Source organism: Hordeum vulgare, chromosome 3H (assembly GCF_904849725.1).
Source record: "Hordeum vulgare subsp. vulgare chromosome 3H, MorexV3_pseudomolecules_assembly, whole genome shotgun sequence".
In the NCBI taxonomy this organism is placed as follows: domain Eukaryota; kingdom Viridiplantae; phylum Streptophyta; class Magnoliopsida; order Poales; family Poaceae; genus Hordeum; species Hordeum vulgare.
The window spans coordinates 516,892,026-516,914,195 of NC_058520.1; the positions used below are offsets into that span (position 1 = coordinate 516,892,026).

The 22,170-nt window shown below is 43.2% G+C and overlaps 2 pseudogenes; both read left to right on the plus strand.

Moving 5' to 3' along the window:
• Positions 1 to 513: 513 nt before the first annotated feature.
• Positions 514 to 2,319, plus strand: LOC123441950 (annotated as a pseudogene).
• Positions 2,320 to 2,483: 164 nt separating this feature from the next.
• On the plus strand, positions 2,484 to 12,315 carry LOC123441951 (annotated as a pseudogene).
• The last annotated feature ends 9,855 nt before the right edge of the window (positions 12,316 to 22,170 follow it).

Here is a 22,170-nt window from a genome sequence, read left to right on the forward strand (position 1 = left end):
AACCTTGCATAGCTGCATATGTCTAGGATGATATAAGCATCATACTGTTAGAAGTATAAACGTGATTAGGATATAGATATAATTAGTTCAGACATATCATGTCTTGTCCTGTACTCCAAGCCTCTTCCCACGTTGTACTCCTATATATCTCTACTATTAAAGGGGGATCTACCGTCTGTCGTGATGGTTCGACCACAACAGATCCCCCTCCTAACGCTAGCACTTCCACCGCTAGCAGTTCCACCGATTTTTTTCATCCCTTCATAAACCAAACAATTAAATACAAAAAAACCGGTTCACATGGAAAACCCTCTACGTGACCGCGCACCCACATCCTCAACTGGGAACCGCTCCTCTCGCACAGCCGCTAGCCGCCGCACACACCCCTACGCTGCTCGCCCCCGTCCCCCGTGCCGCTCGGCACTGCCGCTGCCCCCGCGCTGCTCGATGCCGTTGCGCCTCCCGCCGCCACCGCCAGTCTCCATCCCCTCCTCCCCCGGCACACCGGCCGCCATGGTGAAGCGGTGGCTCCCCCTGGAGGCCAACCTCGGCGTCATGAACCAGGTACCCACGCCTCCTCTCCACTTCCTCTATTCACCGGTGTCTCGCCCCGGCCTCCCCTCTTCCTCCCTCGCTCACGGGCCCTCACGCTACGGTGCGCAGTTCATGTGGGGGATGGGGGTCCCGGAGGACGTGGGGTTCTGCGATGTGTACGGGCTCGACGACGAGATGCTCGCCATGGTGCGCTAGCCGGTCCTCACCGTCCTCCTGTTCTACCCGCAGGTGACTCCTCAGTCCTGGCGCGGTGGCGCCTGATTGGCCGTAGAGTTTTTGTTTGAGTTGTTGCTTTTGCCGGCGATGGGGAGGAGCTGATTTGTTTTCCTCCCGCGTGTTGGCGAGCGGGATAAGAAGAAGAAATCTGATGCCTCGACCACCTCCTCCACGGTGGAGACCAAGGTGAGACTCAACTGTATGATTAGTTTGGTGTTAAGTATACTCAGCACATTTTCCCAGCGGAACATCCATTGATTCCCATCCATAAATCCTGGTAAAAAAATAGGTTTGTTCATCTACTTCTAAGAATAATTTCATGAAACATTGTGTTCTTAGGGACGAAATTTGGTGAAATATCGCCATGGTAGTTCAGCGTAATTAATCATAGGACATTAGGACCTAAATCATGTGTATCTGCTTAAATTGTTCACGTGATGCCACACCTTAGCAGGAAGCGAGGAACGGTGGCAGCCATGGGTATGGTTTTAGCTGATTCTTGAAACTCTACATGTTACTTCCAACAGTAGGTCTTTAGCCATTTTCATGGTGCCCCTGATTATGGGGTATTTCGTTGGATACTCGAGTAAAACAAATGCACTTCGGTGGTTAAATTGATTCAATGTTATTGTGCTTGCTAACCACAAAGTTTCAATGTGTTAAGTTGATTTCTACTATTGGTTTATTTTGCACTGCTCACTCGACATGTAACACTTATTTCCCCCAAATTCCAACTTGTGAATCAATTCAGTATAATGAATGTGTCCACAGTGGTTAGCAGCTTATTAGGTATCTATTGTTTCTTCAATATGCATAATCTTATGGCTTCTATACATATTGGTTTTGTGGTTCCCAAATAGCTTGAGATACAGTAAAATATAATTTTTCAACCATTGTTAAGGAACCTATGCCAAGTTTCTATATGCTTATTTCTTCATGATACAAAATATTCATGATGCAGGAACCCAAAAAGAAAGTATATTTTACAAAATAAACTGTTGGAAATGCTTGCGGAACAATTGGTATTATTCATGCAATAGCGAACGCTGTGTCCAAAATCAAGCTAGGTATTTACAGCAGTTTTGAGTTTTAACTTCCTATTGATGTATATAATATTAATCTCTATTATTAAAGGGGGATTTGCCGTCTGTCGTGATGGTTCGACCTCCAGCGATCTCCCTTCCTACCGCTAGCCTTTCCACCGTTTCACCGATTTTTTTTCAATCCCTCCATAAACCAGGCGATAAACCAGCGATTAGTTTAATAAAAAAAACCTCTCGGCTCCTCTTATCTCTGCTTGAAAAGTTGGCCGGAAAAAAGGACCAACGACCCACGCACCCACGTCCCAGCCCCGACCCACGTTGCTCCCGATCCCATCTTGTGTGAGGTCCTAGGGGGCGAATCTACCGGGTGCCGTCGCTCATGGAGGGGATGTGGAGGAAGGCCAAGAGAGCGATGGGCATTAGCTTCTGCGCGCACCTCCCCGCCGTCACCGGCGACCGGGCCGACTGCGCCAGCGAGCGCCGTGCGTCCGATGCCTTCTCGTAGGACTCGGCGACGCCGACGGTGGCGGCCGCGCACGCATCTGCGCCCAATATGCAGGCTGAGGTAGCCGGCGCGCCGCACCACCACCCTCCGCATCTACCCCAAGTTCAGTTCGCCTCGAGCCCTAGCGCTAACCACTCGCCGCCTCCCCCCGCGAGTCCGGCGAGATGGTGCTCGCGCAGCTCGGTGGGAGCCTCTCCCGCGCGCTCACGCGGATGACGAACGCCACGGTCATCGACGAGAGGGTCCTCGGCGACTGCCTCAACGAGATCACCCGCGCGCTCCTGCAGGCCTACATCCAGTTCGACATGGTCCGCGACATGCAGGCCAGCGTCAAGCGCGCCGTCTACCTCGGGGCGCACGCTGCCGGCACCGACAAGCGCCGCGTCATCAAGACGATAATGTCCACAACAACCAGGCCCTCGCCCCGCCCGCCCGCACGAACACGCCCTAACCTGACGCAAATTCTCTCGTGTGATTTCGGGGAGAGGTTTTAATTGAATAGCCTTCCGTGTATGTCGTCGTTGCTGTAGGCCATCTTCGATGAGCTATGCAACATGTTGGATGCCGGGAAGCCCGCCTTCGCTCCCAAGAAAGGGAAGTCGTGCGTGGTCATGTTTGTTGGTTTGCAAGGTCAGTCTGCCCTACCTGCTGCCACGTTATTACTGTATGTCCGAATTCTGTCTTGATATATGATGTTTTAGCAATTGCATCCCCCCAAATGAACATATGCAGTATCTGTTATTCCTTAATTTGGAGGACATTATTTCACGGTTAAATTTCATGAGAATAACATTATCTTTCATAGTGACTTGATTACTTCTGATTAAGCTGTTTACCGGCTTGTTTATATATTCATTTGATGGGGGCAAACCATGGAAACAATAGTCACCTTCAATGTTTTTTTTCACTTTGTCGAGCTACTGGCATGTGATTCTCTCCAGCTGATTTTTTGGTGATACAAGAAGCCATGTAATTGGAGACTTGGAGTTGTAGTGATTAACCATTCTTATGTTCCTTTGCGGTGGATACCTGATGTGTCGCAAATTTTGTTCTATTCTAAAAGAAAGATACACTTTATATTGCATGTTTTCTCATCTTGGATGGGTAGTTTGTAATTAGCGAGTCATTTGAAGGGCCAGTTGTAAGTGATAGATCACATTCTTATCGTACTATTTGGCTTCGGTGTGGGGTTGTTGTTGTTTAGCTGACTGGCTCACTAATGATCGTATATATGTCTTCTGCACTTTAGTTGCATTGCTTATAATATGCTGTTCAGAAATCACAAGGCATCGTCTTGTTCATGCAGGTTCTAGGAAAACTACCACTTGTATGAAATATGCCCATTATCATCAAAAGATAGGATTTAAACCGGCACTGGTTTGTGCTGACACATTCAGGGCTGGTGCTTTTGATCAGCTAAAACAGAATGCGACAAAGATCATGGTTCCTTTCTATGGAAGGTACACTAGCACCTCTTTACCACTTCGACTGCTAATATTATGATTTGCTATCTCTTGTTTTTCCTAATTGTTGTGTCACTGCAGCTACATGGAATCAGACCGAGTAAAAATTGTTGTTGAGGGCATGGAGAGGTTTAGAAAAGAAAATTGTGATCTCATAATTGTAGATACAAGTGGAAGGACAAACAGGAAGCGGCTCTGTTTGAAGAAATGCGCCAAGTTTCAGAAGCAACGGTAATACACTCAAAACCCTTACTTTCAGTTGTAACCTGAACCTAATGAAAAGCTCACCTTCATTGTCATGATATCATGCAGAAACCAGACCTGGTAATATTTGTGATGGATGGTAGCATTGGTCAGGCTGCATTTGCTCAGGCCCAAGCATTTAGGCAAAGTGTTCCGGTTGGTGCTGTAATTGTTACAAAAATGGACAGCCATGTGAAAGGACGTGGCTCACTTAGTGCGTTTGTATTCACTTCCCTTATCTTACACTACCCTCTTGGTGCCATTTAACTGGAGCTCGTTGATGCTCACAGTGGCTTTGAGAGGAAAGCAAGCAAGAGCAGGAAGAAAGTTGCACAAAGAAGAGGGGATTCAAGAGGTTCTACAGATAGGCAGACTAATGAACCTAAGGAAAATTCAAATGCTTCTTTGCTGAAATTACATGAGAAGAGGGGGGGAATTTATGAATTCAACTTCGTATGTACACATGCAATTTGGTTTCTTTTGTATTTCGTTGTAAGAAAAAAGAGACACGATGGTTGCGCAGGAGTAAATAGGCGAACAAAGAATTGGTATCTATTATTTTACTCCCTTCATTTGTATATAAGGTGTATAAAAAAGTAAAAGATACATACCGCTGTCTAATTCATGGATTAGCGACAAGTAAATTATTTAGGCTAAAAAAGTAAGAGATACATACAATTAGAAGAGAGATAGTTTCATTTTTTTCTCTACAAGAAGAGATACCTGCAATCAGGGGAGATATACTTTCTTTTTCTCTAGAAGGTCAAGATGGGAATTATGAAAAACTAGAACAAAAGCATCTTATATTATAGATTTTATAAAAAACAAATGCACCTTATATAAAGGAACGGAAGGAGTATTGATGAATACACATATACACTTTCAAATAAGAACAATTATTTGACTTATTTATTTTTTTGGTCCGTAGCAACGCATGGATAGCCAACTAGTACCCATCAGAGGGTTAAGTCAATATAACTATACAACAACACCAATATTAGCCATCCTACACTTTTCCATATAGTATCAAAGTAGTTAGTCTCACAACGCTGAACCTAGGTTTCTTCCCATTTCCGTAGCGCGCCACCCCCGGGGAGATTAATCTTCTCTCCCACAGGGCGCGGCACCCGATCGATCAAAATATCACATTGGTTCCATAGATTAGATTCATTTTGTAGATTAGATTGATTCTTCAATTTCTAAAATTCCATTAGATTAGTTTTCCATAGCAACCAATAAATAAAACAAACCACAAATTCCGGTGAAAACCAGTGTCAGCTCTCGTCGGATTCGGGTGCCGCCAGCTACAGCAATAACGGCAAAAGAGCAATGACACATTGATGGGCCTCGACCGGAAAGTACGGACGACTATCGGTGTGGGGGCGAAGCACACGCAACACCGAAGTGACCGTGGTCCGCAGAAGAAATATCGGAGCTGCTGATCCGGTCCGGGAGCAGGCGCGTTCATGGTCGGGCGCTGGAGCAGCCGGCCGATGCAAAACACTTGGCATGCACTGCCCAGGCAGCCCGGTAGAGCGGTGCCACCAATCAATCAGCGTCTCTTTCGTCGGGCGAAGATGACGACACCATCGAGTAGCAGGTGAATAACACGGGAAGGTGTAGCTCCCTCAAATATCTCTCTTTCGCGTAAGCATAAGCAGATCTCCGATGCGGCGAGCGACTTCAGTCGTGGCCTCGTGGGCAGAGAAGGCCGAGCAACTGATTCCCGTTTGATCTGGTGGGGATCTACTTCGTCGACACTGAGGATGTGCTACAAGTGTCAAATGAGGCTTTGAGTCCTAAATATTTGGGGATGCCCATCGAGGTGGGAGCCGCAAAAAAATGGATCATTTAAGTATCTAAAAGATTACTTAGAGGGTGCTTGATACGTTTTAGTCCTATGACTAAAAGTAATGAGATTAAAATTTGCTAGCCTCACCCATACTTGGATCCAAATACTAAACAGACTAAAATAAGGTTAATGAGCATTTATTATCCTCCAAACCATTCAATTCAGAACTTGCATGAGGAGTTAAATGAGGAGAGATGACTAAGAGCAAGTACAATAGAGCTGAGTCAGCTGCCTATAAGGAATAAATTAGTATATTTTTGTTTAGTTGGAGGAGAGAGAAGATGAGAGAGAAGGTAAGCGGGCTCTTAGCTAAGAGCCAGCTCTAGCACGTGCTCCTAGGCACTTTGTGAGTATGAAGGTGGACCATATAATAAATAAGTAGTACACTCTTCTAACCAACTATTGTACATGTTAGCTATAAGATAGGCTATAGGTGACATGGCATGAGCTTACAGCCGGCAGCCGGCTCTACTATTGTACTTGCTCTAATGCACATTTTAGTAGGGGTACCCCTGACTAAAATATTTTAGCCTCAAGACTAGTTTTAGAGGGTCTTTGGATCCAAGGGACTAAAACTAGTCTGACTAAAACTAGTCTCTTTAGGAAGCTAAAGTTCCAAGCACCCCCGACTAAAGAGAGGCTAAAACTAGCCTTGAGGCTAAAAAATTTTAGTCACGGGTACCCCTACTTAAATGTGCATTAGTCATCTCTCTCCTCATTTAACTCCTGAGACAAGTTCTGGATTGGAGGGTTTGCAGGATAATAAATGCTCATTAACTTGATTTTAGTCTCTTTAGTATTTGGATCCAAGCATGGGTGAGGCTAGCAAGTTTTAGTCTCACTACTTTTAGTCATGGGACTAAAACGCATCCAAGCACCCTCTTAGCCTCTCTTTAGTGAGGGGTGTTTGGAACTTTAGCCTCTTAAAGAGACTAGTTTTAGTTTCTTGTATCCAAGCAACCTCTTAGGCTGCCTGTAATGGGAGTATCATAGGTAGTATCATGCATGTCAACTAAGCAATTTTGATGAGGTGGCATAAAATTAAATGAAGAAAGAGAGGGTTGTGTATCATATTATGATACCGTGTCATATTAAATGATGTGCTACTATGTGTCTTGCATGGCAATAAATAAACCACCCTATGGTACTAACATATGATACTACGCATTACGGATGTGGTACCATACACTAGTATATGGTACTAACATATGGAGTAAGGTCCAAGGATGGATTGAGAAAACTACTAGGTTTAGAGCAGGCAAGGAAGTCCTAGTGAAATCAGTTGTACAAGTTGTTCAAGTTTTTTCAATGTCGTGTTTCAAGTTGCCTAGGGGACTTTGTCAGCACGTAAACATGTTGATTGGGAAATTTTGGTGGGGTAGTAAAGATGCTCACCGAAAACCAAATTGGGTTTCTTGAGAGGCTATGACTCAAGCAAACAGCATGGGAGGTTTGGGCTTCAAGGATTTTGAATTATTCAACTTGGTTCTTCTAGCCAAGCAATCATGGAGGCTCCTTATGAACCCGAACTCCATAGGTGCCAGAATTTCAAAGGGTGTCTACTTCCCTAATTGCACAATTCTAGAAGCAGTCCTAAGTAACCATCCAAGTCATATATGGTGGTCCATCATGGAAGGACGTGGTGTTCTAAAGCAAGGACTTATTCGTGAAATCAGGAATGGGGAGTATACAAGGATCTGGGTGGATAACTTGGTCCCTAGGAGCGAGATGATGCGTCTTTATGGAAGCCCCTCAAACAATTGATACGTTCCAAACGTATCCATAATGTTTGCTTGTGTCATGCTTGTTTTGCGTCACTGTCTCATATTTCTATTAGTTTTATATCTTTGTGAAGAAATATCTTTGAAGTTTGCAATTGTTTAGTTTTTCATAATTGGTAGTTTCAAAGTCTGGTTTTCTCATTAGAAATCAGTTTGGTTGACAAGGAAGATAGTGTAGAAGTCTTATAATTATGCTGAAAGTTTGTTATAGTTTTCTTGTATCGGTTAACATGTGCTTGTTAAGAACTTGTTAAACCTAACCTTTGTACTGAGCGGGAATGTTGCTCGCGCATCCAAACTCTTGAGCCAAAATTCATGTCATATGTGTTCACCATACCTACCTATGGACGGTATTTAATAGCCATTCCAAGTAAATTTTTCATGTGCTACCTTTAAAACCTTCAAAATTTATTCCTTATTTGTGTCTCTATTTTAGCTTATGAGGAAGTGGTATATAGTTCATTATTTTTCTGTGTTGAACAAAACTCGATCCCTGACTTGCATGCATAACATGCTTGTCCTTAATTTTGCAAAAAGAGCTGGCAAACGGGTGCCCAACCCACTTTAAATGTCATCAAAAAATAAAATAAACTCTCCTTCACACATGGTTCCTGAGAAATCGCACAAACTTTGGCTAGTGATAAACAAAGGAGAAGAGAATGTTCCCGTTCCTCTATGAGAGCCGCTCTTAAGAGTTCTGTTTGGCATGGGAGGTAGTGAATTGTCTATTAACATTTGTTGACATGAATACGCACCTCTCAAAATTGCTCTTACTTCTGCTTTATAAAATAAAAAGTTCTAACACATGATTAATCCCTGCTTCCCTCTCTGAATGGCCTATCTTTTACTTTTTAATGATGAGTTAGTTTTCCTATGTTCTAATCTTCTTCCTCCACCAAAAGCAAGCATCTAGTGTTAACCCTAGGTTCAGGTTGATTATGTTCAAAATTTCTGACTAACTATAATCCTTGTGCATTGAACTTATCCATGAGATACATATGTTCAAAGTGGAAAGCATTGCTAAAACTTTATCTTCCTTTGTGTTGACTAGAATACTTTTGATGAGAGAACTACTTTGGAGCTAACAGTTGTGCTTAACTTTATAGTTTCATGTCTTCAAAGTACTATTAATGAAAGGAATTTACTTAGATGATTTAACTTGGTTATTCTTTGTTTACTTACTTTCAACTATAGACAATTGGTTTGATTCACTTTATTTCAGTTCATGTGCTCTACTTTATTACTTGATAAAGATTGTGTTGGTAGTATGTCACCTTAAAAATTATCTGTGTTATCATTCTCCTACTCGAGGACGAGTAGGAATTAAGCTTGGGGATGTTGATACGTCCCAAACGTATTCATAATTTTTGCTTGTGTCATGCTTGTTTTGCATCATCGTCTCATGCTTTTATTAGTTTATATCTTTTTAAGCATTTATTTGGACTAATCTATTAATGGTTGCAAAAGTGCACAATGTTCTTATTTTACACTTTAGTGTGTAGGAATTACTTGCAAATTGACAAAAATAAAAAAGGAGTCGTATTGGAGTAGGACTCTGACTTTCCTGAAATTTGTCCCGCCTACAGATTTTAGAGATAGTCTGTTTTCGCTTCGAAGATGACATCAAATGGAAAAATAATAGATGCAAAAGTTGTGCGGAATTTTGAGAGGAACGTTCTGGACTAAATATTCGTCCAAATCGTAGTACGGGCGTGGCATCTAGACCCGTTTTACTGAAGGATAAAATCTGATTACGGGAATCCGAAATATTGTGACGTGATTGACTCCAAATCTTTCCAAACTTAGGGGATTCGGCCAAGCCACGACTTTGGGGCCTCATTAGGACTGAGAGAACTCCCAAGGAAGGTTCTAGAGGTGTCCAAGAGCCCTTGTATCAAAGGGGCATCCATCGGAGAGCCAAGAATGATCGTCCCAGCTCATATAAGGAGAGGAAAACCCTGATTTCTAGAGAGCCACCAGGAGCCACGAAATTTCCTCCTCCAGGAAGACGCCTTGGGGTGGAGAACCACCTCAATACCAGCACCATCTCCAAGGAAGAATGGGGGCCAAGGGCCGTGGCCGCCGCCGTGGCTGCTGTCGGCCGACGTCTCCTCTCCGGGTTGCACCTCTCCATCAACCTCTTGCTCACCATGGCCATGTGTGAGTAGTCTCCTTTGGGGCTGAGGGCTCTACATGTAGCTATGTGGTTATCTCTCTCTCCCATGATGTGATCTTGATTATGATCATAGGCTATGTTAATCTAGGGTGATCCCATGATGTTTCCCCTTCTTCTATGTATTGTATTAGTGTACTCACTTGATCTTATCTAGTATAATCTCCGAGACCATGGTGACAGCGGTCTATTGGACATGGATTAGAAGAATATTTTCATGACTGATTTCCGCTTTTGTGAATTGATTGAAGATTGAGAGCATCTTCGTGCTTTTCTTTGACTATCCTTGAGATATGTTGTGGTGATTGTGGTACTCTTTTTGGATGGCCGCGGTGACATTGGGAATTCCATAGATGAGAACTACGAACTCTCAGGTGTGCTTTTGTAGACCTACATAATTCTCGTCCTCTCTTGATCACAAAGGAATGACCTCCGAGTACGTCTCCATTGCATGTTTTAGTGGAAATATCATGTGATTAGACTATGTTAATGTTGTTGGGAGTAGCCACTAGTGAAAGTATGAAGCCTAGGCCTTGTTTTCCACCATTGAACACCGTTTACTTTCAGTTTTCTTTCATGTTTGCTTGCTGCCATTTTTATTTCATATTTACAATACCTTGTTTTACCATCCATATCACTTGTCTTTAAACATCTCTTCGTCGAACTAGTGCACCTATACAACTGACAATTGTATTAGGTGTGTTGGGGACAAAAGAGACTTCTTGTATTTTAATTGCAGGGTTGATTTAGAGAGACCATCTTCAACCTCTACTTCCCTGAGTTCGATAAACCTTAGGTCATCCACTTGAGGGAAATTACTGCTGTCCTACAAACCTCTGCGCTAGAAGGCCCAACATAGTCTAAAATAATAGAAGCGTGCGTAGACATCAACAATCCATTGGAGTTTGCTTCAGACTTGATTGGCACACAACGGCTACCTTGGATCTATCATGATTACAGGATGTATCACTAGTGCAGTTGTGTCCTATACAAAAACAATTTACCCCCTTTCCGCAATGTAGCTCTAAATCAACACCATGCATGTGTGGGCTATGGGGGGCTATCCCACATGACACGGATAAATCTTCGATGATGCCTCCATCTGGTCACACACGGCAGGCAAAAATAGAGCATGTGCACTTGGGAGGGTGTGACAGCCCGAGACCGACGCTCCAAAAGATTCCCCTCTTTTTTGTTGTCGTCGTGTTATTATTTTGTTTGCCGCATCCATCATCGCATCATGCGCATCATCTGCATTGCATCGACATCCCATTGCCGCCACTTTTCAAAACTTGCATCTCCTATTAGTTGCCGGTTCTCTTCGTGTTCGTCGTTAACCGTGCTGAGCCCGACCATACACGCACGTGCCCGCGGCATCGTCAAATATTTGATTTTAAAAGTATGTATAAAAACTTTTTTTGATTGGGTTGAAACTTGGCGTGCGGTCTTATTTAGTTATAGGTGGGCCGCCTGCCAATTTTTGTCGCAATCGGAGTCCGTCTGGTACCCGAACGGTCGACTGTAGCGACACCGTCTTCGGGCTATCGTCGGACGTTTTCAGGGTTTTAAATATCGCGTTTCCGCGCTGCGCTATTTCCATCTCATCTCCGCCTAAGCCACTCTACATGGCATAACCTAACCCTAGGGCATTTCCGGAGCGTCCGATCGAGATCGGAGGGTCTGAAAACGCCCCATTTGGCAAACCCTAGCTACCCCGGCTATAAAAGGAAGGGTCTCCCCTTCCATTTTTGTCTCTCCTCTCTCCTCCTCGAAATCCGCCTGTCCACCTAACCCTAGCCGTCACTGCCTCTCTCTCCTCCTCCCCCAGCCGCCGCCAGGGCCCGTCGGCTCGAGCCAGGCCCACCCGGGCCTGAAGGGAGCCACGCTCGCGAGCTCGGGCGAGGCAGGCAGCAGTCCGAAGAGCTTCTCCAGGTCGCCCGTCTCCCTGCTCCCTCGCCCCTAGAGCGCGCTGCCGCCTGCACCTTGTCGCCGCGCCGTCGAATCCTGTCAGATCCGGCCAGTCTCGCCTGTTTTCGCAGGCCGCCGCCTCCCTGCAACCGCCCCGTCGCCGCGTGTTGTTCTTCTCCCGATCGGGATCGGGAGGAGCGTCGCGCCGCCCCATTGACCGTGAGGCCAGAGCGGTTCCTCGTGGCCCAGGAGTGCCTCGCCTCGCCCGGCCCGCTTCAGCAGGCCAGCAGCGGCCTGGTCGCCCCGGTCAACCGCACCGAGCCGGCCCAGGCGACCCCAGGCCAGCAACAGCCCCACCCAGATCCGGCCCAGCTCGGCCTCGTCTACAACCGGGCCCAGTCCGAGGTGAGAGCACCCTTTGGCTGCTCTTCCCTGCCTTGTGCACCTTTTAGTATAGTGCGCCGTGGTTAAATTTGGCCCATAGAACAGATTCGGCCCGTGTAGGTTTTTATATAATTCCTGTGATTTTAGCATTTTCAGGATATTGCTACATTTTCAAAAGCTTGCAAATATTAAACCGTGTATCAGATCGCGACGTTTTATGTATGTGACTCGTGTAGTTTTTTGCGTAGAATAATATTTTGCAACTTGCATGCATGTTTGGAGTGGTTTGAACCGTCGTATGCCTAGAATTGTGTGTTGTTCTAATAGGGAATTATCCCGTATTTATTTTTGTGCGTGTCCGGATTGTTCCAACCCCGTAGATAAAATGCTCATGTTGTTCAGGACCCTTTGCCATGTATTTAGAGTAGTTGTTTGCATTTTTGCATGTAGGTTCCGTCGCTAATTTGTTATGGCGTGTTTAGGACATAATCTCGTATATATGTGTGGTCCTAGTTTATTTTTCGAACCCCACATATTATATATGTTTTCGGTATAGAAAAATCCATAGAATTTAACTGTGCATTTACTTTTAGCTTTTGAACAAGTTAGTGTGCGTGATATTTTGCCATGTTGCCCACTTGTCTATTTTGTGGGATTTATTCCGTGCATGATATGAATGAGTTGTGAACTAGAGATATGCCCTTGGATATGTAGGCTAGCCTCTGGTATTTTTGGTTGCTATATAAATCCATGTTTAGGTGTTGTTTGCTTGTCGCCAAGATGCTAGGAAATAGTGCTGAATTGGAGATGCTGAAATATTTCTAAGTCTGAAATCTGTTATATTTTGTTTATGTCTTGCCATGAGTTTAGCTAGTGATCTGTAGATCCTTTTGGGTTGGTGCAATGGAGTTAGTTGTAGTCCTTAAGATTCTCTAGCATGATGTGAATTTTCAAGTCATTTGGTGCCCTGTAACATGTAGTTTTGGTGATGTCAATATGCCTTCAGATCGAAAACTGCACTATCAAAAACTGATATTTTCACTAAGTATGAAACTGTGTGTGAGATGCCATTTTGAGAGTTCTTTTCCTAGTCCATGCTTCCATGCTAGATGTTATTAGTAGTATGTTGTAGTGCATATTAACCACTATTGCCTCATGTCTTGTTTGAGCATTTTAGATTCATGCAACTTGTTGTTTTAATGTGTGGAAAATGCCATGTTGTTGTTTTGAGCAGATTGTAGGTATTTCTTGTGTAGCTTGTATTTGTTGAACCGTTGCTCCGTTTTGATAGTGTCCTATATGAAACTTGCTTAGTATCTCGTGTAATTTCATATTATCTTGCTACTTGTGTGGTTTGGATGCGTGTGGCTGTCATTGCATACATATTGCATTCATGCCATCACATCTTGCGGTGATCATATCTTTTGAACTGTAGCTTCGTTGGAGATGTTCTCTATGTGTGAATTGATTGGAACGACGCGTAGAATCACGTAGAATGTGTTAGTTTAGATCTGGACAGAATTATAAATTAACATCTAAGGTCATCTCGGAGATGCTATATGTCGTTTCCGACTTCATTTAAAATGCCTAGATAGGTAGTTTAATTACGCTTCGCCTCTTGCCATGTTGAACCATATTTAATATTGTCGTGTACCTAATCGGGATAGAACTAAATAATTAAAGATGGAGTTTCGTCGATATGCAACTCGTTGCATATTGAACTTCACTTAATGTGTAGTGTTTCATTGTGTGAAGTGTCATGTCATACCGTGCATAAATGTAACCGCTCATGCATCATTTGGGTTGTGCATCGCGTGGTGAATATCGTGTGTTGATTCTTGTTTCCGGTTGCTTCGTCTCGATAGAGTTCCGCAAGCGTGTCGGAAAGTGAGGACCCGTTCGACTACGACGGTTCGCCTGCTTCACGGAGTCGTTCTTCTTCCAAGCGGGATCTCATGGAAGATGACCATCTCCCTAGATACCATTACTATCGTTGCGATGCTAGTTGTATTGTTTTCATCGTCATGTCTCGCTGCCTACTACCTGTTAAATATTAGCCTCCCAACATTTTCATGAAAACCTTCAACATGTTCACAACCTAGCAAACCACAGTTTGGCTATGTTACCGCTTGCTTAACCATGTGATAGCATTGCTAGTTGCAGGTGCAGTTGCTTCCATGTGAAAACATGGGTTCCTTGTTATATGACCATATAAATTGCTATGTAAATTTAATACACCTATATATTTGGTAAAAGGTGGAAGGCTCGGCTTTCTAGCCTGGTGTTTTGTTCCACCTTTGCCCCCTTAGTTTCGGCTACCGGTGTTATGTTCCATAATTGAGCGCTCATAACACGGTCGGGGTTGTTATGGGGACCCCCTTGATAATTCGTCTTAGATTAAAACTGGTCTGGCAAGGCCCAACTTTGGTACTACATTTTCCTAATAACTAATAAAATGCATAGGGACCCGTCGGCACCCGCGGAGTAATTAATCAACCCCCGGTCCGGTGCTCCGCATGAGTGTTGGTCCACCCACCTAGCAGTCAGCGGTGCCACCTCGGGGCAACTCGAGCGTTTGGCTGCCGTCCACTATGCATCGACGGTGTGTCCTGAGAACGAGATACACGGCTCCTATCGGGTTCGTTGACACACCGGGTGGCCTTGCTGGATTAGTTTTACCTTTTACGAAATATGTTGTGCATCGGGATTCCGGTGATGCTTTGGGTAATCTGAGAGTTGAGGTTTTCCACTAAGGAGCCCCACGAGATCGGGAGTTTCGTGATCGAGGATTTCTATGCGGCTTGTGGTAATTTGTGATGTACTAGTTGGAACACCCCTGCAGGGTTAAATCTTTCGGAAAGCCGTGCCCGTGGTTATGTGGCAACATGGAAACTTTGTTTAACACTCGTTCTAGACAACTTGAAGTTAACTTAATTAAAACTTGCCAACTGAGTGCGTAACCGTGATTGTCTCTTTCGTGAGTTCGTTCTCTGGTCGAGGACACGGTGGGGTTATGTTTGACGTAAGTAGGTGTTCAGGATCATTCATTTGATCATCAGTAGTTCACGTCCGCTGTGCGTAGATCATCCCCCACTTTATTCTTGTTCTCGTAAGTTACCCACTAAATAAATACTTAGTCGCGTGCTCCAGCCTCACCACTTAATCATACCTCACCCATTAAGCTTTGCTAGTCTTGATACCTTTGGAAATGAGACTGATGAGTCCCCTGTGGCTCACAGATTACTACAACACCAGTTGCAGGTACAGGTAAAGGGTTACTTGACGTGAGCGCGTTGATTGTTCATTGTAGTTTTTTCTTCTTCTTCTTCATCGATCTAGGATGGGTTCCAGGCCGGCAGCCTGGGATAGCAAGGATGGTAGTCGTTCTTTTCTCGTTTGTTTTCGTCCGTAGTCGGACCCTGCTCTTCTTCATGATGTTTATGTATTGTACTGATGTGACTCTGATGTAGCTTGTGGCGAGTGTAAGCCAATTCCATATATCTCATCTTTTCAGTACATGTACTTGTAACGATATCCATTCTTGCAAAACGGCGAGATGTCCATCTATCCCTGTCAAGGCCCTCGCGCCAAAATAAGGATAGGATCGCATCTTGGGCGTTACAGAGGGCCATCACAAACAGACTTATTTAAGAAGTCATGTGGGATGTGCTTCGCATCCCACACAGGGAATCCCAAAGATACGTCTTCATTCGTACTACACATCTCACACAATTTTCTACATCACATTGTTTGTGATAGAGCTGGCAATCACACACGATAGTCATAATTCTATTGATTGTGTTATTTAATACATCACTCACGGTGCCTAGAAGAAATTTTTTGGCATCGGGTTGTCCATCAGACATGCACTTGTTGTGTGAACACGTTTGTGGTGGGGTGTACTAACCCACACAATTGTCAACCGGAAGTCATGTGTGATTGTTCACTAATCCAACACGCTAACTTTCTATAAACCATGTGGGTTTGTTGAGGTCATCACCCACGGTGTTGTCTTAGAAACCCTCTGTAATAGGAACCACAATTATTAGCCTAATTGCTCTATTATTTATAATCCATTTAGTAATCAAATTAACATTTCATATCAAGCACATACTATATTTCTTATTCGTTTATGGCAACCAGCATTTCATAATTGAATTACATTAGGGTACAATATCATATAGGCATATACTACCTAGCTACCCAATTGCACAACAGGACAAAGTTTCAAATGCAACATCTAAAACCTTTGGAAGTTAAGTATCATCATAGATGGTAAATATACGGATGAGTCTCGTCTAGAAAACTATTGAAGTGGAAGGCGAATATTGAGCCTTCAATGATGTTGAAGGTCCTCGCAACTTTACGCCAGTGCTTGTGGATGATTGCTTGCCCATCCTTCGTCCTCTTGATGAAGACTTCAAGATTATACCGTGGTTGCTATATGAATACCTTCCTCACCTCTTGACCATGCAGGTGGTATGAGATGTAATCATCGAAGAACTACCTTGAAAAGGACTAAAAAAACATATGCATAAATATCTTTTCTAAAATTTGAAATAGTGCGAAGGGAAAAGGACAAGGTGAAAGAGATGGTGCCATCCTATAGTTGACTGATGTCTTCTTCATTGTGCAGACAAACATCTTGTTGTTTTTCGTAGCTAGTTTCTTTATCTTAACAATCTTTCTGGGTTTCTTGATTTGGCTGATATTCAAGGACATCTCTTTTCCCCACTTGCAAAAAGGGTCGAACAGTGGGTCAAAACCTCTTACAGCAAGACCTACATGTGCAAAAACAAATTATTAAAAACCTTAATATTAGAAAGGTTCCTACAATTGCATAATAATGTGCTATTAGCGAAAGGACCATGGATTTGGAAACCTCAATGGTAAACTTGAGTGTCTCCCATTGTTTCCCCATGCAAAATATTTAAGATAGATATTGATCAGGTTATAAGTGACATTTGGCGTACTATCAGTGAAATATGTTAGTGAAAAATAAACACATTGCGGATCCAACAGATCAAAACGAGTCACATGTTAAAGCCGGTTATCTAAACCAAGCGTGCCAAGAACTAGGAATTATAGCAATTGTATATGTTTCACATGTATTTAGTACATCTAAATTCGATTTATTTCTCACATGCATAACAATACAAAATTGTACCAACAACAGTCGAACATCACATTGCAGAATTGAACGAAATAATTAACTGATCACCACAACAAATGAACAAAACAGCTAACTAAGCACCACATTGCACAATAGAACATATACTAGAAGGTCAGATTGCAAGTAGCACTACGTTGGGCATATCACTATAACTTCAAAATGAAAGGCAAGAGTAGCACATGCAACAAGTAAACCAAACATGCTTAACCAGCGTAGCTAGCTGAACATAGGTCCTTAGTGATAAAGCTAAGAAAAACAAGCTATTCATCAAGGTCAGAGATAGCGATGATGATAGGCTCCTTCAACTTGGAAGAGGGCGAGGCCTCCACACTATGGGTACACCCCTCATAGTGGTGAGTGGTCTGATCCTTCCCCAGCACCATCATGACGGCTCTGGAGCCGAGAAAACACATCGTAGTTTTTGTCGAACGCACCGGCAGTGCCCTCAAAAAAACCCACGAGATGTCGCTTATAGCAACCAACCGCGTGGCAATGTCCGTGCGCGAGGCATCGACGGTGGCATCGACGACGAGGTGCTCCTTCAAGATCTGGGGGTCAGCACATATAGCAGCCATCGCTGCCTCATCCACGCGTGCAGCCACAATTTTATTCTTCACTGCCAAATGCTCTGTGAGATCCTCACTATACTGTGTGCAACATGGCTTTTTGCGGCGATTATTTGGAGGATGGGGCGGTGATTTGGGTGGAAGGTGTCGTGTCGGCGGTCAGGACATGTGGGATGAAGGAGGAGGGGATGGGAAAGAAGGGGTATTGGAGAGGTGTCAATTACCTCACTAAATGGACGAGGCCGAGGTGCACGACGGAGCATCGACGGCGAGGAGGCGGCGCTGCAAGCAAGCAGTGGAGGTTTGAACGAGAAAAAGAACGAGGAAAAGGGGGGAATGTGGCTTTTGATTGGTACTGGGGGTGAAGGACGTAGATATTTCCACAATAGCCCAAAAATTTTGTTCGATGCAACGAAAAATGTTGCGGGAAGTATCACCGGACACATTCCCTTATTCAGAACTGTGTGCGATATATAAACATCGCAAACAAAACATTTACTTTACCCTGTGTGTGATGCGTTTGGATGTGAAAATTATTTAGAACAATTTGCGATATATATATACATCACAAATGAAGCATGTACTATAACTTGTGTGTGATAAGCTTGAACATGCAAATTTGCATCTCCAAGCTTCTGACATAAGATTGGATACTACATTGCACACGGTTCGTGCCAACAAATTGTGTGTGATAAACTTGTATTTCATTTCCAATTAGAAGACGTGATGGGGATATGGCGGTAAATTTTGGTCCAAATTTCCTTGGTTACAATGGTCATCCATGTTGTTGCATAATTTAACATCAATTGCCAATTTGGGTACTACACAAAAGATCCTATACCACAACCCGCACTTACTTAATCAAGCAATTAAACAGAGGTGGTTGACCTTAACATTACTCTAACAAAAGAACATCGCTCTAAACAAATACTAATTTTTCGTGTGACGCTCGTCGATCTCCACCGCATCCTTCGATGAACACCATGGAAGGGTGATACGCCTCCATCGTATCTATAATTTTTGATTGTTTCATGCCAATATTCTACAACTTTCATATACTTTTGGCAACTTTCTATACTATTTTTGGGACTAACATATTGATCCAGTGCCCAGTGTCAGTTCCTGTTTGTTGCATGTTTTTTGTTTCACAAAATATCCATACCAACCGAAGTCCAAACGCAATAAAAACCTACGGTGGTTTTTTATGGAATATTTATGACTTTTTGGAAGAAGAATCAACGCGAAACGATGCTCGAGGGAGTCACAAGCCCAGGAGGCTCGCCCCGCCCCCCCCCCCCAGGGCGCGCCTGGCAGGCTTGTGACCAATCCCTAAGGCAGTTGGGTCCCTTCTTTCGCCTCAAGAAAGATAATATCCGGAAGAAAGTCGTGTTAAAAGGACACCTCAATCAGAGTTACGGATCTTCAGGAATTTAAGAAACAGTGAAAGCCAGAATCTGGGAGCGCAGAAACAAAAGGACACAGAGAGAGAGATCCAATCTCGGAGGGGATCTCGCCCCTCCGCCGCCATGGAGACCATGGACTAGAGGGGAAACCCTTCTCCCATCCAGGGAGGAGGTCAAGGAAGAAAAAGAATAAGGGGGGCTCTCTCCCCCTCTCTCCCGGCTGCGCCAGAATGCCGCCCGGGACATCATCATGTGACGACGATCTACACCAACACCTCTGTCATCTTCACCAACACCTCCATTGCCTTCCCCCATCTATATTCAGCGGTCCACTCTCCCGCAACCCGTTGTACCCTCTACTTGAACATGGTGCTTTATGCTTCATATTATTATCCAATGATGTGTTGCCATCCTATGATGTCTGAGTAGATTTTCGTTGTCCTATCGGTGATTGATGAATTGCTATGATTGGTTTAATTTTCTTGTGGTTATGTTGCTGTCCTTTGGTGCCCATCATATGAGCGCGCACGTGGATCACACCGTAGGGTTAGTAGTATGTTGATAGGACTATGTATTGGAGGGCAAGGGTGACAGAAGCTTCAGCCTAGCATAGAAATTGATGCATACAGGATTGAAAGGGGAGCAATATATCTTATTGCTATGGTTGGGTTTTACCTTAATGAACGTTAGTAGTTGCGGATGCTTGCTAATATTTCCAATCATAAGTGCATGGAATTCCAAGTAAGCGATGACATGCTAGCAGTGGCCTCTCCCACATAAAACTTGCTATCGGTCTAGTAACGTAGTCAATTGCTTAGGGACAATTCCGCAACTCCTACCACCACTTTTCCACACTCGTTAAACTAACGTAATTGTTTCTTTATCTAACCAGCCCCTAGTTTTTATTTACGTGTTCTTTCTTTTCTTGCAAACCTATCCTATCACACCTACAAAGTACTTCTAGTTTCATACTTGTTCTAGGTAAAGCGAACGTGAAGTGTGCGTAGAGTTGTATCGGTGGTCGATTGAACTTGAGGGAATATTGGTCCTACCTTTAGCTCCTCGTTGGGTTCGAAACTCTTACTTATCGATAAAGGCTACAATTGATCCCCTATACTTGTGGGTCATCAAGACCTTTTTCTGGCGCCGTTGCCGGGGAGCAATAGCGTGGGGTGAATATTCTCGTGTGTGCTTGTTTGCTTTATCACTAAGTAGATTTATTTGCTGTTCTAAGTTGTTCTCTATCTTTAGTTATGGATATGGAACACGAAATACCAAAAAGATTAGGTGTACTTGCTACTCATGGAGATGGGGAACCTCCTAAAACCCTCGATGCTCGTTATGTGAAAAATATTATGCACTTCTTTAATAATACTGAACCCCATTAAATTATATAATGGGATACACGTTGGATCAACGTGAATACGTTAGGGATTATCGCTTGACTCAAAAAGGGAAACTATTATGGGATCAAATTCATATGTTGAAATGGTATGCTTGGGAGCTATGCTTGAGATATGATGTTACTTGTTGCTCTAGGATGAAGGCTCAACACCTTCCCTTTTCTTGTAAATTTAATGCTAATGAAACCTTGGCTTCTTATGCTAATGGTATATATGATTACTATGATGTGGAACAAATAGAAGAGTTTGTTGCTTTTATGGGTGCTTATGAAATTGAAGCTCTGTTTAAAAGGTGTGATGATAATGATGACGCTACTTACCGATCTGAAAATTTGGTTATGCTTCGTTATTGTTATACTAATTATGAATATAATTCCCATATTTATCGGTTTATGGAGAAATTCTACGCTGCCCAAGAAGAGACTAATATTTTGCAGGAAACTATGGAAGAAGAAAATGTTGAAATTGTTAGCTCATTAGATGAAAAAGATGACAAGGAGAGCGAAGAACAAAAGGAGAAAGAGCGGACTAGCTACCCGTGCCCACCTTCTAATTAGAGTAACTCTTCAACTCATACATTGTTTAATTTCCCTTCGAAGGATGAATGCTATGTTGATTGCTATGATCCCTTGGATTCGTTTGAAATATCCCTTTTTTGATGAACTTGATGCTTGCTATGCTTGTGGCCATGATGCCAATATGAATGATGCTTATGAAGATGAACTTGCTATAGTTCCTTATGTTAAACATGAAATTGTTGCTATCGCACCCACTTATGATAGTCCTATTATCTTTTTGAACTCTCCTAACTACACTATATCAGAGAAGTTTGCTCTTAGTAGGGATTACATAGATGGGTTGCCTTCTACTATTACACATGATGATTTTATTGAATATAATATGCATGTGCTTGCTGCTCCTACTTGCAATTATTATTAGAGAGGAACTACATCTCCACCTCTCTATGTTTCCAATACGATAAAATTGCAAGAAACTGCTTATGCTATGTATTGGCCTTTACTTGATGTGCATGAATTGTTCTTTTATGACATGCCAATGCATAGGAAGAGTGTTAGACTTCGTCATTGCATGATATGTTACCTTGTGCTCACTACTAAATTACAAATCATTGTTAATTAAAATTAGCTTTGATATACCTTGGGATCCTCGTGGATCCAGTACTTGAGCACTTTATGCCTAGCTTAATGGCTTTAAAGAAAGCGCTGCCTGGGAGACAACCCGGAAGTTTTAGAGAATCATTTATTTCTGTTGAGTGCTTTTATTTAGTTTAAAAAACAAAAAAAATATAGAGGGGAACTTAAAACTTTTTCAAAACGAGAAGCGATTGAAAGGTAATGCATTGCGGAAGTGAGGGCGACCTTGAACACTTGTGTTCATGCTCATGGAAACAATGTAGAATTTTTCATGGAAGTTTCTAGAAAAAATAATTATCCCCTTGTATAATTCCATTGTATTATAAAAATAATGTGCCAAGTAAAGCC